Source organism: Bufo bufo, chromosome 3 (genome assembly GCF_905171765.1).
Source record: "Bufo bufo chromosome 3, aBufBuf1.1, whole genome shotgun sequence".
In the NCBI taxonomy this organism is placed as follows: Eukaryota; Metazoa; Chordata; class Amphibia; order Anura; family Bufonidae; genus Bufo; species Bufo bufo.
The window spans coordinates 36,890,328-36,907,528 of NC_053391.1; positions in this window are offsets into that span (position 1 = coordinate 36,890,328).

Sequence of the window (17,201 nt, forward strand, 5' to 3'; positions counted from 1 at the left end):
TGTGACTAGAGATGAGCGAACTTCTGTTTTAAGTTCGGCGTCTAAAGTTCGGCTTCCGGTTAGCGGAGGATCCCGATATGGATTCCGAATTCCGTTGTGGTCCGTGGTAGCGGAATCAATAATGGTCATTATTGATTCCGCTACCACGGACCACAACGGAATTCGGAATCCATATCAGGATCCTCCGCTAACCGGAAGCCGAACTTAAAACAGAAGTTCGCTCATCTCTAATTGTGACATCACATGGCCTAGGAAGCAAAGCCTCTTCTAACATCTGATCTACGGGGCTCACGGGTGTTGGAACCCCGCCGATCTGATATTGATGGCCTTTCCAGAGGACAGGTCATCCATAGAAATTTCTGGATAACCCCCTTTAGGCATAGTGCCAATCCACCTTTAAAGTGAATGTCTGTCCTATAGTATGTTGCTTAAGGTCCAGTTCCCATGAGGATTCATTTCTTTGTACATCTTTATAGTAATTAGAGCTCTGTTTTTCTGATACACAGCTCCAAACCCCCATGCAAAGAAAGGTTTGAATGATGAAATGCTGTCTGCCAGCAGCTGCCACTAGGGGGAGCTTACTGCATACTGTTTATACATAGAATTCAATAATGAGCTCCCTGATGGGTGTAGGCAGCCACAAATTGTCTTCTCTCTGTACTGGTGATTTTAAGCTGATGTTATAGAATTTTGATCTTGCATTTGATTGTTGGACATTCACTTTTAAGCTTGGTCGCTTTAGATTAACGATTACAGTATTTTCAGTTAGGTTGTTAGAAAGACATGTCCACAGCGACCAGTCTGTCTCAGATGGTTTAGCAATAAATACCACTAAACCAAGAAAGGAAGCAGTGAGAAGGCTCCGCAAGATCAAACCAAAGCTGCACAGTGAAGCTCTAAGGGGTAGGAGTATAATATGAAACTTGTATTTTTCCTCTTTCTTTCCTCGGGATGCTCAATTTACAGCAGTCTGTAGTCAGGAGCCCAATAGGTGAGGGAATCTAAGCCGTGGGGGATGGGCAGATGCAGGTTCCTAGTCGGTGCATGTAGATAGCGGCTTCTTAAAGAGGAATTCCCGGCTGTTCATGGTGGAGATCAGAATAATTGTCGTGTGCGGTGGCTGGGGTTAAGGAAACGGCCGAGCAGGGTGTGCCATGCCATTTGTGGACCTCCCATTCACTTCTATGGGTAGCGCCCTGCGCTCAGCTTCTATAACCCCTTCCCCCGCCCATAGGACGAGTATTCCTAAGTATTGCTGCGAGGTGAGCCTCTGACTCTTCTGCTACATGGTGGCTCCTGTCCGGTGTCAGGTCTGCCATATTGGCACCATGCAGGGTACAGCGGCCCTGCAGAATAGGAGACCGCCTGTAAACTGCACTTGGGTGGGTTTTAGTTCTTGGGTGCTGTTCTTTTATAAAAGGCCACCAGCAACTTATCCAAACCAAAGCTTTCCAGCAGCACATTGGTATTGTTTTCAGGGCAATGCCCATCCTATTTGAGAGAGTTTTTTGTTGTTGCAGATGACCCTGAACGCAGAGAGATCAGCCGAGACTGCTGCCTATAGACGAGACACGCACTGAGCGCCTAGAGCCAAGATTTTCGCCGTTTACCCTTGTTTTAAAGGGCCGGCGCGTGCGGTGCTGGCTTTTCATTGTGTGTATATGAACCGTGCTATCTCTTTTGGATGTTTTTTTTTTCTTTTGCACTGTTTGCAGTTCGGATCAGATTCGTGAGCGTGCTAGAACGATGGAGGTATCCACGTTTTGACATCTAATGCTACATAAAAGTATTTTCTGCGATAAATTAAACGTTTATGTGCTATTTGGAGACCATTGCTTTATTTTGAATAAAGAAAAGTTGTACGGGTTTCACTTGTTTGGTTGTAGTGGACACAGTCGGCGTCATTGGGGAAGAGGACACAATCCTGCGGGGGTCTCCCGACAGCCAGTTGTAACTCCCAACTAGTGTTGAGCGAACTTCTGTTTTAAGTTCGGCGTCTAAAGTTCGGCTTCCGGTTAGCGGAGAATCCCGATATGGATTCTGAATTCCGTTGTGGTCCGTGGTAGCGGAATCAATAATCGGCCATTATTGATTCCACTACCACGGACCACAACGGAATTCGGAATCCATATCGGGATCCTCCGCTAACCGGAAGCCGAACTTTAGACGCCGAACTTAAAACAGAAGTTCACTCAACACTACTCCCAACCTGTCGGCTCTTGGGACACATCTGCTGTCCTGAATACTTGCATGAAATAACATGAAGCATCTTTTCCTAAAATTTTGTGTTGTGTGGTTACTCTGTTACTCCTCCAGGAAATGTAGTAATTGCCATTTCACTAGTCAGTAAGGCATGTTGCTACTCACTGGCCAAACTGTACTGATGGCATCTGAGATGATTGAGGGACACACTATTGGTAAGAAGGGCAACACCCTGTTATCCATTTATTCATACATTTCCAGGATGAATAATCGGGGAACAGCAGAATGCAGTGTTATTTCAAGGGGAAATGTAAGTATTTACTAAAAAGGATTCGATATAAAAACAGGCACTCACCATCTGGTATAATATAGAATTGATACTTTACTCGATATAATATGTAACGGTTCACTGTAAATTACATAGTAGTATACATAAAAATATACATAACATTATGCTTTAAAATACAAAAATTACAAAGATTATATGAAAAATAATAAAATATCAGATAGGCAATACCCCTATACTATGGTTGCTGGTTCTTATTTGCTGATTGGTATATAGTTTTTGTGATACAATAGACCTAATATTTAATGGTGCTAATTTCTTATTCAGATACAATAGTGCACATACATCCGTGTTATTCACCCCAATTGCGGTGCCATGTGGAAATAGTAAATCTGCGATATATTTGTGAAGTGTAAAGGATTGAAAAAGGTTAGGTAAAACTTTTTGATAAAATACGGTGAAGAGTCTCTTATAGTGTTCAGTCTCAAAAGGAGTGTCATATACCACAATTTCTTTCAATGTCCCCAGTCAGTACGATTTTTTGTTTGCCCTAAGGGTTAGGTATTAATATATAGGGCTTGCGTCTGGGGCGTCCCCCTGATGCAAGCCCTATATATTAATACCTAAGCCTTAGGGCAAACAAAAAATTGTACTGACTGGGGACATTGAAAGAAATTGGGGTATATGACACTCCTTTTGAGACTGAACACTATAAGAGACTCTTCACCGTATTTTATCAAAAAGTTTTTCTAAGCTTTTTCAATTCTTTAGGCCCCTTTCACACGGGCGAGTATTCCGCGCGGATGCGATGCGTGAGGTGAACGCATTGCACCCGCACTGAATACCGATCCATTAATTTCTATGGGGCTGTTCACATGAGCGGTGATTTTCACGCATCACTTGTGCGTTGAGTGAAAATCGCAGCATGCTCTATATTCTGCGTTTTTCACGCAACGCAGGCCCCATTGAAGTGAATGGGACTGCATGAAAATCGCAAGCAAGTGCGGATGCGGTGTGCGATTTTCACGCCTGGTTGCTAGGAGACGATAGGGATGGAGACCCGATCATTATTATTTTCCCTTATAACATGGTTATAAGGGAAAATAATAGCATTCTGAATACAGAATGCATACTAAAATAGCGCTGGAGGGGTTAAAATAATAATAATAATTTAACTCACCTTAGTCCACTTGATCGCGGCCCGGCATCTCCTTCTGTCTCCTTTGCTGAACAGGACCTGTGGTGAGCATTAATTACAGGTAAAGGACCTTTGGTGACGTCACTCAGGTCATCACATGATCTTTTACCATGGTGATGGATCATGTGATGACCGGAGTGACGTCACCAAAGGTCCTTTACCTGTAATTAATGCTCACCACAGGTCCTGTTCAGCAAAGGAGACAGAAGGAGATGCCGGGCCGCGATCAAGTGGACTAAGGTGAGTTAAATTATTTTTATTTATTTTTTAACCCCTCCGGTGCTATTGTACTATGCATTCTGTATTCAGAATGCTATTATTTTCCCTTATAACAATGTTATAAGGGAAAATAATAACATCTACACAACACCTAACCCAAGCCCGAACTTCTGTGAAGAAGTTCGGGTTTGGGTACCAAACATGCGCGATTTTTCTCACGCGAGTGCAAAACGCATTACAATGTTTTGCACTCGCGCGGAAAAATCGCGGGTGTTCCCGCAACGCACCCGCACATTTTCCCGCAACGCCCCTGTGAACCCAGCCTTACACTTCACAAATATATCGCAGATTTACTATTTCCACATGACACCGCAATTGGGGTGATAACACGGATGTATGTGCACTATTGTATCTGAATAAGAAATTAGCACCATTTAAATATTAGGTCTATTGTATCACAAAAACTATATACCAATCAGCAAATAAGAACCAGCAACCACAGTATAGGGGTATTGCCTATCTGATATTTTATTATTTTTCATATAATCTTTGTAATTTTTGTATTTTAAAGCATAATGATATATGTATATTTTTATGTATACTACTATGTAATTTACAGTGAACCGTTACATATTATATCGAGTAAAGTATCAATTCTATATTATACCAGATGGTGAGTGCCTGTTTTTATCTCGAATTCTAAATCCGCACAAGCTATATTGGATGAATAGGTGAACCATCCAAGAAACAGCACCTTAACCGTAAACCAGATACGGGAGAGCCACGATATATCTTTAATATTTCTATTTACTAAAAAGGACATATCCGAGGAGCTGCCAGGTCCTGGTCAGGGTGAGGTTTGTTTTCAGCAGCATTAAAGAAAATAGGAAATTGCATTGGAAGTAATTCTGGAATGTTAAACCTGTTTTCCAGGGGATATATATATATATATATATTTATATTTATATTTATTATTATTATTATTATTATTATTATTATTTTTTTACAGGTCTTAAAGGGGTTAAAATAAAAACTCATTCCAATCCCCTCCTGCTGGGCATGTCAAGAAAGGCCCACTCGGCCAATCATGGGTTGAGGCGTGGCACCACTATGTCCAGTGATTAGTTAAGCAGGCCTGATTTTATAAAAAAAAATAAAAAATATTTTTAACTTTTAACCCCTTACATGCGTGCATAAAATTCTCCCTGAAAAAACACTCCTTTGAGATGGTGTCACAGCTTTTTGTGGCAGTATTATGACTGAGTCCTTCCTCTATATTTCTCATTCCCTTCCAACCCCCTTCTAGGTTTTTGAAAAAAAAAGAAAAAAAACTGCAAAAAGTTGTGTGTGATGCCCCATAAGGGCGGGTTCACATCACTGTTATGGATTCCGTTTTTGATTTCCGTTATCACATGGTTATATCGGAAAATGACGGAATCCATAAGACGGAAGTCAAAACGGAAGCCTTTAGGAGGCATTGCATTTTGATCCTTCATAATACAAGTCTATGGGCAGCAGAACAGAAGCCAGGACGGATCCGTTATGATTCCCACAGACTTTTAAGGCTTCCGTTTTGACTTCCGTCTTATGGATTCCATCATTTTCCATTACAACCATGTGATAACTGAAATGAAAAATGGAATCCATAACCGTGATGTGAACCCGCCCTGAAGGGGATTTCTTCCGTGACGAGCAGCAGCAGTTTCCTTCATGGGCTGTAAATGAGCCCTTGAATTCCAAGGACAGAAGTCATGCTCCTTCCCCTATTACTTTATATGAGTGTTGTCTAGAGAAGGCATGCTCAACCTGCGGCCCTCCAGCTGTTGTAAAACTACAACTCCCACAATGCCCTGCTGTAGGCTGTTCGGGCATGCTGGGAGTTGTAGTTTTGCAACAGCTGGAGGGCCGCAGGTTGAGCATGTCTGGTCTAGAGTGTTCCTTTAAAGTGGTAGTCTAGTTACATTGTTATCCACAGGATAGAGGATAAGATTGGTGGTGGTCCTACCACTGGGACCCCCCCCCCCCCCCACCACTCACAAGAACATTGGCCCCGTATCCCATGCAGTGAACAAAGCACCCGGTTGGGCATGCGCACAGCTGCTCTATTCTTTGGGAATTCCAGAGAGCACTGTATCTCTGGAACTCTCGTAGAAATCAAAGGAGCGGTCGCGTGCATGACTGACCGGCAACTATGTCCATTTAAAGAGGGCCTCTCCTGACATGCCTGTTTTAATAGCGTCATGCATTCCCCATGTAATAACAGTTCTGGAGCACCTATTCTTATGGCTCTATGTTGTGCCGTTCCTTTATTATTTCTACTAGAAGTTATGAATGAATTGCTAGCAGTCTGCAGTAAGGGTACAGAGGGGTGTTACCAGTTGGGGGGGGGGGGGGTGTACCTGCACAGTCTGACAATGGCAGCACTGATTGGATAGAGTGAGACTCCTGCATAATGGAAAGCAGACGGATCCGTTATGCTGCCTCTTAAAGGCTTCCATGGTACATTCCGTCAAAGAATTCCGTTATGGCCCGTGGTAACCGAAACCATATCGGAATTGTAATAAAACCCGAGCTTGTAAAACACAAGTTTGCTCATCCCCAATTATAAACACCCTGGGATTTTCCATTTTTGCGTTTTCGTTTTTCACTCCCCGCCTTCCCATAGTCCTAACTTTTTTATTTTTCCATTCACATAGCCTTATGAGGGTTTATTTTTTGCTGGAAAAGTTGTACTTTCTAATGGCACCATTTATGGTTGCATACCATGTAGTAGGGAGCGGGAAGAAAATTTCAAATGGGGTTGAATTGGGGAAAAAATGCAATTCTGATAAAGGTTTTTGTTTTTTTACACTGTACACTATGCAGTAAAATTATCTTCATCCTCCAGGTCAGTACGGTTCCAACGATACCACACTTGTATAATTTTTCTTGCGTTTTAATACTGAAAAAAAAAACCTTTGAGGGAAAAACATTTTTTTTTTCATAACCATATTCTGACCCCCCTTTTTTTGTAGCTATGTGTACGGGGCTGTGTGAGGGCTCATTTTTTGGGGGCGATCTGTTCTTTTCAGTGATACCAATTTTGTGTGTGCGACTTTTTGATCACTTTTTATAAAAAAATGATTGGGTAGTTGAAGTGACAAAAAATGGCAAATTGGCTGTTTTCATTTTTATTTTTTTACTGCTATGCCATTTGCCGTATGCCATTAATATTGTTATATTTTAACTGTATGGGCATTTTCGCACATAGCAATGCCCATGATGTTTATTTTTTTATCGGTTAAGTATTTTTATTTTAAGGAAAGGGGGGTGATTTGAACTTTTTAGGTTTTTTTTATATTTAGAAGTATATATAGAGGGCGGCTCACTAAAGCCCAAAAGATGGAAAAGGTGCTCTATCCGAACAGAGCGTACCCAACGCTCGTGTGTAGGGGGTAGTTGTAGGAAAAGTAAAGGGATGGCACTCTAGTCATACGTAATGCATGGAAATGAGTATTTTATTAGTATTAACTGGCTGGTAGATACCAGCTGTTGGCAATGAATATAAGTATAAAAGTTGATTGGATCATGTAATAAAACTTAGGTATAAAATATCGTACTCCTAGAAGTATAAAATAGAGACAGAATAATAACAATGCATAAATAGTGGATAATAACAACAATGCATAAAAAGTAAATTGCCGGTATGAGCCAATATGACTGGTCTATGTCAGCTGGACATAATGTAGATAATAGTATTAGGCCAGTTGGCGTAAACTTTGGAGGTAGATGTTTAGACAATGCACAAATAATACCAATGCATAGGAGGTGGATTTACAATAAATAGAAGTCAGATAAAAATATATATACAAAGGTCAAGTAAACCTATTGGAGATAGGTGCAGGTATACTGTCCAATGAGATAAGAGAGGGAACAGCTGTGGGTGAGAACTGGGGACATCCCTTTTGTGGGAAATGGTAGTTCAATCCGATCTAAGTTTGCCCCCTTTGTTCTGGATCAATAGGGTGTTTCACCTCCGATCGGTAGTTTTGTTTCCACAATTTGTCCAACAGTAGTGTTATAATAAAGTGCTGCTGATTTAGCAGATACGTTACCCTCCTGTAGGTCAGAGGCAGGTTGGTGAGCGGCTCCTGGCGGGCGGGTGGCGTCCACGTGTGTTCTTCCCGCTCGAAATCTTTGTTTCTGCTTACGGAGCTGTGTGCTCAGCCTGTCTACTGCTGTGGCTGATCGTCACTTCCGGTGACGTCACTTGCGCTTGCTGACTCTCCCGCTCGATTCTCATCGGCGTTACACGTGGTGTCCGATGGCGGGAATGAGAGGCTGCGACTTTTTCAAAAGTTTAAGGGAGCTCCGGAGCTTTTGAGATTCTAGGATCCTTTTAGCTAGCTTGGTATGAGTATGGCTACCTCAAATTACCCCATACGCGTTTCGGAGCTTGCTGCTCCTTCATCAGTGGGAGCAGCAAGCTCCACTATATTTTACTTTTGAAAAAGTCGCAGCCTCTCATTCCCGCCATCGGACACCACGTGTAACGCCGATGAGAATCGAGCGGGAGAGTCAGCAAGCGCAAGTGACGTCACCGGAAGTGACGATCAGCCACAGCAGTAGACAGGCTGAGCACACAGCTCCGTAAGCAGAAACAAAGATTTCGAGCGGGAAGAACACACGTGGACGCCACCCGCCCGCCAGGAGCCGCTCACCAACCTGCCTCTGACCTACAGGAGGGTAACGTATCTGCTAAATCAGCAGCACTTTATTATAACACTACTGTTGGACAAATTGTGGAAACAAAACTACCGATCGGAGGTGAAACACCCTATTGATCCAGAACAAAGGGGGCAAACTTAGATCGGATTGAACTACCATTTCCCACAAAAGGGATGTCCCCAGTTCTCACCCACAGCTGTTCCCTCTCTTATCTCATTGGACAGTATACCTGCACCTATCTCCAATAGGTTTACTTGACCTTTGTATATATATTTTTATCTGACTTCTATTTATTGTAAATCCACCTCCTATGCATTAGTATTATTTGTGCATTGTCTAAACATCTACCTCCAAAGTTTACGCCAACTGGCCTAATACTATTATCTACATTATGTCCAGCTGACATAGACCAGTCATATTGGCTCATACCGGCAATTTACTTTTTATGCATTGTTGTTATTATCCACTATTTATGCATTGTTATTATTCTGTCTCTATTTTATACTTCTAGGAGTACGATATTTTATACCTAAGTTTTATTACATGATCCAATCAACTTTTATACTTATATTCATTGCCAACAGCTGGTATCTACCAGCCAGTTAATACTAATAAAATACTCATTTCCATGCATTACGTATGACTAGAGTGCCATCCCTTTACTTTTCCTACAACTTTTTTTTATATTTGTAAAAACTTTTTTTTAAACTTTTTTTTTTTTAAAGTCACCTTGGGTGACAATAACTGGCAATCATTCGATTGCCCATAGTATTCAGTGATGGCTAAATAGCCATCATTGAAGCCTTCATTTGCACTATATCAATACAAGGCTGCCACCTAGTGGCCTGTATTAATATACAGTAGATATAAAAAGTCTACACACCCCTGTTAAAATGTCAGGTTTCTGTGATGTAAAAAAAAAATAATAATTTCAGAACTTTTTCCACCTTTTAACCAGCACCCGACCGCCTAACACAGGAATGCGTCCTGCGGGCGCCCGGGTTATTCCTCCTAGATGCATCGGCGCGTACTCTCGCGAGACACGAGATTTCCTGTGAACGCGCGCACACAGGATCTGAAGGTAAACTAGTTCATCTACAGCCTGCCAGCGGCGATCATTCGCTGGCAGGCTGTAGATGCGATTTTTTTTAACCCCTGAAAGGTATATCAGACGCTGTTTTGTTAACAGCGTCTGATATACCTGCTACCTGGTCCTCTGGTGGTCGATCCAAGCAAAAGGGACCACCAGAGGACACAGGCAGCTCTGTAAGAAGCACCACACTACACTACACCCCCCCCCCCTGTCACTTATTAACCCCCTGATCACCCCATATAGACTCCCTGATCACCCCCCTGTAAGGCTCCATTCAGACGTCCGTATGTGTTTTGCGGATCCACAAAACACGGACACCGCGGATCCGCAAAACACGGACACCGGCAATGTGCTTTCCGCTTTTTGCGGATCCGCACATTGCCAGAACTATATAGAAAATGCCTTTTCTTGACCGCAATTGCGGACACGAATAGGACATGTTTTATAGGCTCTACAGAAAACGCAGTGTTCGCCCGATCAGGCCTGATCTTGTGCACACACTTGCGTTCAGTCCGCCCCACCGCAGTGACAGAAATTATTTTTTTTCTGATCACTGCAAAAACACCGTAAAATTGCTGCGGCGCTATAAAGATCACTTTTTTTGTCACAAGTTAGTGGAATATGAGACTTTGTAAGAAAAAAATAAAAAAAAATAATTATATATATATATATATATATATATATATATATATATATATATATATTATTTTTTTTTTTTTTTTTTTTTTCTCTTACAAAGTCTCATATTCCACTAACTTGTGACAAAAAATTAAATCTCACATGAAGTCGCCATACCCCTCACGGAATCCAAATGCGTAAATTTTTTTTGACATTTATATTCCAGACTTCTTCTCACACTTTAGGGCCCCTAAAATGCCGGGGCAGTATAAATACCCCACATGTGACCCCATTTTGGAAAGAAGACACCCCAAGGTATTCCGTGAGGGGTATGGTGAGGTCATGTAAAATTTTATTTTTTGTCACAAGCTAGTGGAATATGAGACTTTGTAAGAAAAAAAAAAAAATAATCATTTTCCGCTAACTTGTGACAAAAAATAAAAACTTCCATGAACTCACTATGCCCATCAGCGAATACCTTAGGGTGTCTACTTTCCGATATGGGGTCATTTGTGGGGTGTTTGTACTGTCTGGCCATTGTAGAACCTCAGGAAACATGACAGGTGCTCAGAAAGTCAAAGTGCGTAAATTCACATTTTTGCACCATAGTTTGTAAACGCTATAACTTTTACCCAAGCCAATAAATATACACTTATTGCATTTTTTTTTTTTATCAAAGACATGTAGAACAATAAATTTAGAGAAAAATGTATATAGAAATGTAGTTTTATTTGAAAAATTTTACAACAAAGTGAAAAATGACTTTTTTTGCAAAAATTTCGGTCAATTTTGAGTAATATAACAAAAAGTAAAAATGTCAGCAGCAATGAAATACCACCAAATGAAAGCTCTATTAGTGAGAAGAAAAGGAGGTAAAATTCATTTGGGTGGTAAGTTGTATGACCGAGCAATAAACCGTGAAAGTAGTGTAGTGCAGAATTGTAAAAAGTGGTCTGGTCATTAAGGGGGTTTAAGCTAGGGGAGATGAGGTGGTTAATGTGACCTATAAACTGTACAACTCCATTGAAAAACAAACTGAAATCTTTTAGATAGAGGGAAGAAAAAATATGCAACCAAATTATTTTATTTTTATAAGTGTGCAAACCTTTAAACTGGCAAGATTTTCCCACTCTTCTTTGCAAAAACACTCCAAATCTGTCAGATTGCGAGGGCATCTCCCGTGCACAGCCCTCTTCGGATCACCCTACAGATTTTCAATCGGATTCAGGTCTGGGCTCTGGCTGGACCATTCCAAAACTTTCATCTTCTTCTGGTGAAGCAATGCCTTTGTTGTTTTGGATGTATGCTTTGGGTCACTGTCACTTCCGGTCTGCGCAGATGCTATGGTCACATTTGACCACGGCATCTGAAAGCTAAGATGTATGCGATCAGCTTCATGGCTGATCGCATACATGTGCTGCGGGTCGCTGCTATTTCAAAAAGCAGAGACCCCGCAGCACGCGCGAGCGAGTGCCATGTTTAGGGATCGGACCCATGATGTACAGCTACATCATGGGTACTTAAGGGGTTATTAAAGCTCAATACTTCTCTTACTGATGAGAAAGAAAACAACCATTTTGTGACAGAACGGCTCAATATTTTTTTTTAATAAAGACCATTGAAAAAATTATTTTTAGCCCAAAATGTGTAAAATGCAGAAAAAAATAAAAATAAAATGTTCCTGAAGGTGTACATAGCCTTTACCATTGAAACTGGAACACCAAGAAGGACAAGCTGTAAGGTTATGCAAATTGAGGAAGCAGCAGATGTTGCTAAGATCTACAGATGATCAAATTTTCCAGCACCTAGCTCCAATCTGTGGCATGTGGGAGGGGCATAAAAGCCAGATGAAAGCAAGTTTTTTTTTTTGTTTAGCCACATGAAACCTAATAAGAAAATAAATATATATATATATATATATATATAGAATCAAATCATGTGGGATGATTGTGTGATGCCTCCTATATGTGCCAGTTATCACCATTTGAAGGACAGGCTCCTTGTACTAGGGGTCCCTTTACATGACACGACAGAGCAGTAGATTATAGGGAGACAGGTGCATTTACATGTATGGGGAGTAATGATCGCTAATGCCATCGCTCTTCCCCATACTGACTTGTCGTTTCCTGGCAGCAGATCGTGTTTACACAGCACCATCTGCTGACTGGAAACGATGATTTTTGGGTATGCACAAACAATCAGATTACCCGATGAATGAGCGTTTTGCTTGTCCATCGTGTAGTTTGGCGGTACATTTACACCGCCAGATAATCGCTAATTAAGATTCTCGACCTGTGTAAAGGGCCTTTAAGAGACCTTGGTTTATCACTTCGGTAGCGCACTACCCACCTAGGCCAACGTTACGTGTCCTGGTGGTTTGGAGAATGACTACACTGGAATGACAGCAGGAGGTGCACAGAGGACAACCTCTGCCCAGACGGGTTGTCTGATTAGAAGAATAGTGCGAGGTGATCCACTCTGTACTGCAAGTGAAACACATCCCAAGCCTAGGGTGGAAAACAATGTTTACACAAACCATCAGAAGGTGTGTGCACAATCCTGGGCTATGAGCCAGATGTCCAGCTACAGGTGTCCACTGACCTCACACCACCGCTCTGGTCATGGTCTTCAGCGATGAGTTCTGCTTTTGTCTTGGATGCAGCAATAGCTGAAGATTGGTCTGGAGACCACGTGGGTAACACCAAAAAAAAAAGCCTTCACAAGGGCACCCCATCAGTCCAACTCCTGGGATTATGGTGTGGGGCGGCATAATGTACGGTAGCCTGACCCCTCTAGTCTTCAGTTTAGCTACACGACATTTTGTCTCACCAATGGTGTCGCACTGCAACATGCTGCGACACGACAGTCGCAAAAAAAACATTCAAGATGGATTTTTCTGTGACTGTCACGTCGTAGTGCGACACCGTAGACATTAATGTCGCACGACACATGTTGCAGTGTAGTTGTGCCCTATGTGTTGCGTGACACATGTCGTCGTGTAGCCCCGGCCGAATTTTTTTTTTTTTTTTGCGACTGTCTCAGTCGCAGCATGTTGCAGTACGACACCATAGATAACTATTATAAAAATTGTTGTGTGACATTAATGTCGCACGACACATGTTGCAGTGTAGTTGGGCCCTGTGACACATGTCGTCGTTTAGCCCTAGCCTAACAGCTCGGTAATTACATGGATTTGGTTGTATAACCAGTTGGACAGACTGGCCATAGATCCTACAAGTAATTTCCCAGTCGGCCGATTTAGTCGCCATACCCCTCACGGAATCCAAATGCGTAAATTTTTTTTGACATTTATATTCCAGACTTCTTCTCACACTTTAGGGCCCCTAAAATGCCGGGGCAGTATAAATACCCCACATGTGACCCCATTTTGGAAAGAAGACACCCCAAGGTATTCCGTGAGGGGTATGGTGAGGTCATGTAAAATTTTATTTTTTGTCACAAGCTAGTGGAATATGAGACTTTGTAAGAAAAAAAAAAAAATAATCATTTTCCGCTAACTTGTGACAAAAAATAAAAACTTCCATGAACTCACTATGCCCATCAGCGAATACCTTAGGGTGTCTACTTTCCGATATGGGGTCATTTGTGGGGTGTTTGTACTGTCTGGCCATTGTAGAACCTCAGGAAACATGACAGGTGCTCAGAAAGTCAAAGTGCGTAAATTCACATTTTTGCACCATAGTTTGTAAACGCTATAACTTTTACCCAAGCCAATTAATATACACTTATTGCATTTTTTTTTTTTATCAAAGACATGTAGAACAATAAATTTAGAGAAAAATGTATATAGAAATGTAGTTTTATTTGAAAAATTTTACAACAAAGTGAAAAATGACTTTTTTTGCAAAAATTTCGGTCAATTTTGAGTAATATAACAAAAAGTAAAAATGTCAGCAGCAATGAAATACCACCAAATGAAAGCTCTATTAGTGAGAAGAAAAGGAGGTAAAATTCATTTGGGTGGTAAGTTGTAGGACCGAGCAATAAACCGTGAAAGTAGTGTAGTGCAGAATTGTAAAAAGTGGTCTGGTCATTAAGGGGGTTTAAGCTAGGGGAGATGAGGTGGTTAATGTGACCTATAAACTGTACAACTCCATTGAAAAACAAACTGAAATCTTTTAGATAGAGGGAAGAAAAAATATGCAACCAAATTATTTTATTTTTATAAGTGTGCAAACCTTTAAACTGGCAAGATTTTCCCACTCTTCTTTGCAAAAACACTCCAAATCTGTCAGATTGCGAGGGCATCTCCCGTGCACAGCCCTCTTCGGATCACCCTACAGATTTTCAATCGGATTCAGGTCTGGGCTCTGGCTGGACCATTCCAAAACTTTCATCTTCTTCTGGTGAAGCAATGCCTTTGTTGTTTTGGATGTATGCTTTGGGTCACTGTCACTTCCGGTCTGCGCAGATGCTATGGTCACATTTGACCACGGCATCTGAAAGCTAAGATGTATGCGATCAGCTTCATGGCTGATCGCATACATGTGCTGCGGGTCGCTGCTATTTCAAAAAGCAGAGACCCCGCAGCACGCGCGAGCGAGTGCCATGTTTAGGGATCGGACCCATGATGTACAGCTACATCATGGGTACTTAAGGGGTTATTAAAGCTCAATACTTCTCTTACTGATGAGAAAGAAAACAACCATTTTGTGACAGAACGGCTCAATATTTTTTTTTAATAAAGACCATTGAAAAAATTATTTTTAGCCCAAAATGTGTAAAATGCAGAAAAAAATAAAAATAAAATGTTCCTGAAGGTGTACATAGCCTTTACCATTGAAACTGGAACACCAAGAAGGACAAGCTGTAAGGTTATGCAAATTGAGGAAGCAGCAGATGTTGCTAAGATCTACAGATGATCAAATTTTCCAGCACCTAGCTCCAATCTGTGGCATGTGGGAGGGGCATAAAAGCCAGATGAAAGCAAGTTTTTTTTTTTGTTTAGCCACATGAAACCTAATAAGAAAATAAATATATATATATATATATATATAGAATCAAATCATGTGGGATGATTGTGTGATGCCTCCTATATGTGCCAGTTATCACCATTTGAAGGACAGGCTCCTTGTACTAGGGGTCCCTTTACATGACACGACAGAGCAGTAGATTATAGGGAGACAGGTGCATTTACATGTATGGGGAGTAATGATCGCTAATGCCATCGCTCTTCCCCATACTGACTTGTCGTTTCCTGGCAGCAGATCGTGTTTACACAGCACCATCTGCTGACTGGAAACGATGATTTTTGGGTATGCACAAACAATCAGATTACCCGATGAATGAGCGTTTTGCTTGTCCATCGTGTAGTTTGGCGGTACATTTACACCGCCAGATAATCGCTAATTAAGATTCTCGACCTGTGTAAAGGGCCTTTAAGAGACCTTGGTTTATCACTTCGGTAGCGCACTACCCACCTAGGCCAACGTTACGTGTCCTGGTGGTTTGGAGAATGACTACACTGGAATGACAGCAGGAGGTGCACAGAGGACAACCTCTGCCCAGACGGGTTGTCTGATTAGAAGAATAGTGCGAGGTGATCCACTCTGTACTGCAAGTGAAACACATCCCAAGCCTAGGGTGGCAAACAATGTTTACACAAACCATCAGAAGGTGTGTGCACAATCCTGGGCTATGAGCCAGATGTCCAGCTACAGGTGTCCACTGACCTCACACCACCGCTCTGGTCATGGTCTTCAGCGATGAGTTCTGCTTTTGTCTTGGATGCAGCAATAGCTGAAGATTGGTCTGGAGACCACGTGGGTAACACCAAAAAAAAAAGCCTTCACAAGGGCACCCCATCAGTCCAACTCCTGGGATTATGGTGTGGGGCGGCATAATGTACGGTAGCCTGACCCCTCTAGTCTTCAGTTTAGCTACACGACATTTTGTCTCACCAATGGTGTCGCACTGCAACATGCTGCGACACGACAGTCGCAAAAAAAACATTCAAGATGGATTTTTCTGTGACTGTCACGTCGTAGTGCGACACCGTAGACATTAATGTCGCACGACACATGTTGCAGTGTAGTTGTGCCCTATGTGTTGCGTGACACATGTCGTCGTGTAGCCCCGGCCGAATGTTTTTTTTTTTTTGCGACTGTCTCAGTCGCAGCATGTTGCAGTACGACACCATAGATAACTATTATAAAAATTGTTGTGTGACATTAATGTCGCACGACACATGTTGCAGTGTAGTTGGGCCCTGTGACACATGTCGTCGTTTAGCCCTAGCCTAACAGCTCGGTAATTACATGGATTTGGTTGTATAACCAGTTGGACAGACTGGCCATAGATCCTACAAGTAATTTCCCAGTCGGCCGATTTAATTTACCCCCCTTAGGCTGGGTTCACACGGGCGTTGCGGGTGTGTTGTGGGAAATGCGTTTTGCATACGCGTAAGAAAAATCGGCATGTTTGGTACCCGAACCCGGACTTCACAGAAGTTTGGATTTGGGATCGGTGTTGTGTAGATTTTATTATTTTCCCTTCTAACATGGTTATAAGGGAAAATAATAGCATTCTTAATACAGAATGCATAGTACAATAGCGCTGGAGGGGTTAAAAAAAAAAAAATTAAACTCTCCTCATCCACTTGTTCGTGCAGCCTGGCTCATCTTCTTTCTTCTTCTTGAGGACCTGGGAGGAAAAGGACCTTTGGTGATGTCACTGCGCTCATCACATGGTCCATCACCATTATTTTAACCCCTCCATCCCTAATTTACTTAGCATTCTGTATTAAGAAAGCTATTATTTTACCTTATAACCATGGTATAAGGGAAAATAATAAAGACCGGGTCTCCATCCCGATCGTCTCCTAGCAACCATGTGTGAAAATCGCACCGCTACCGCAC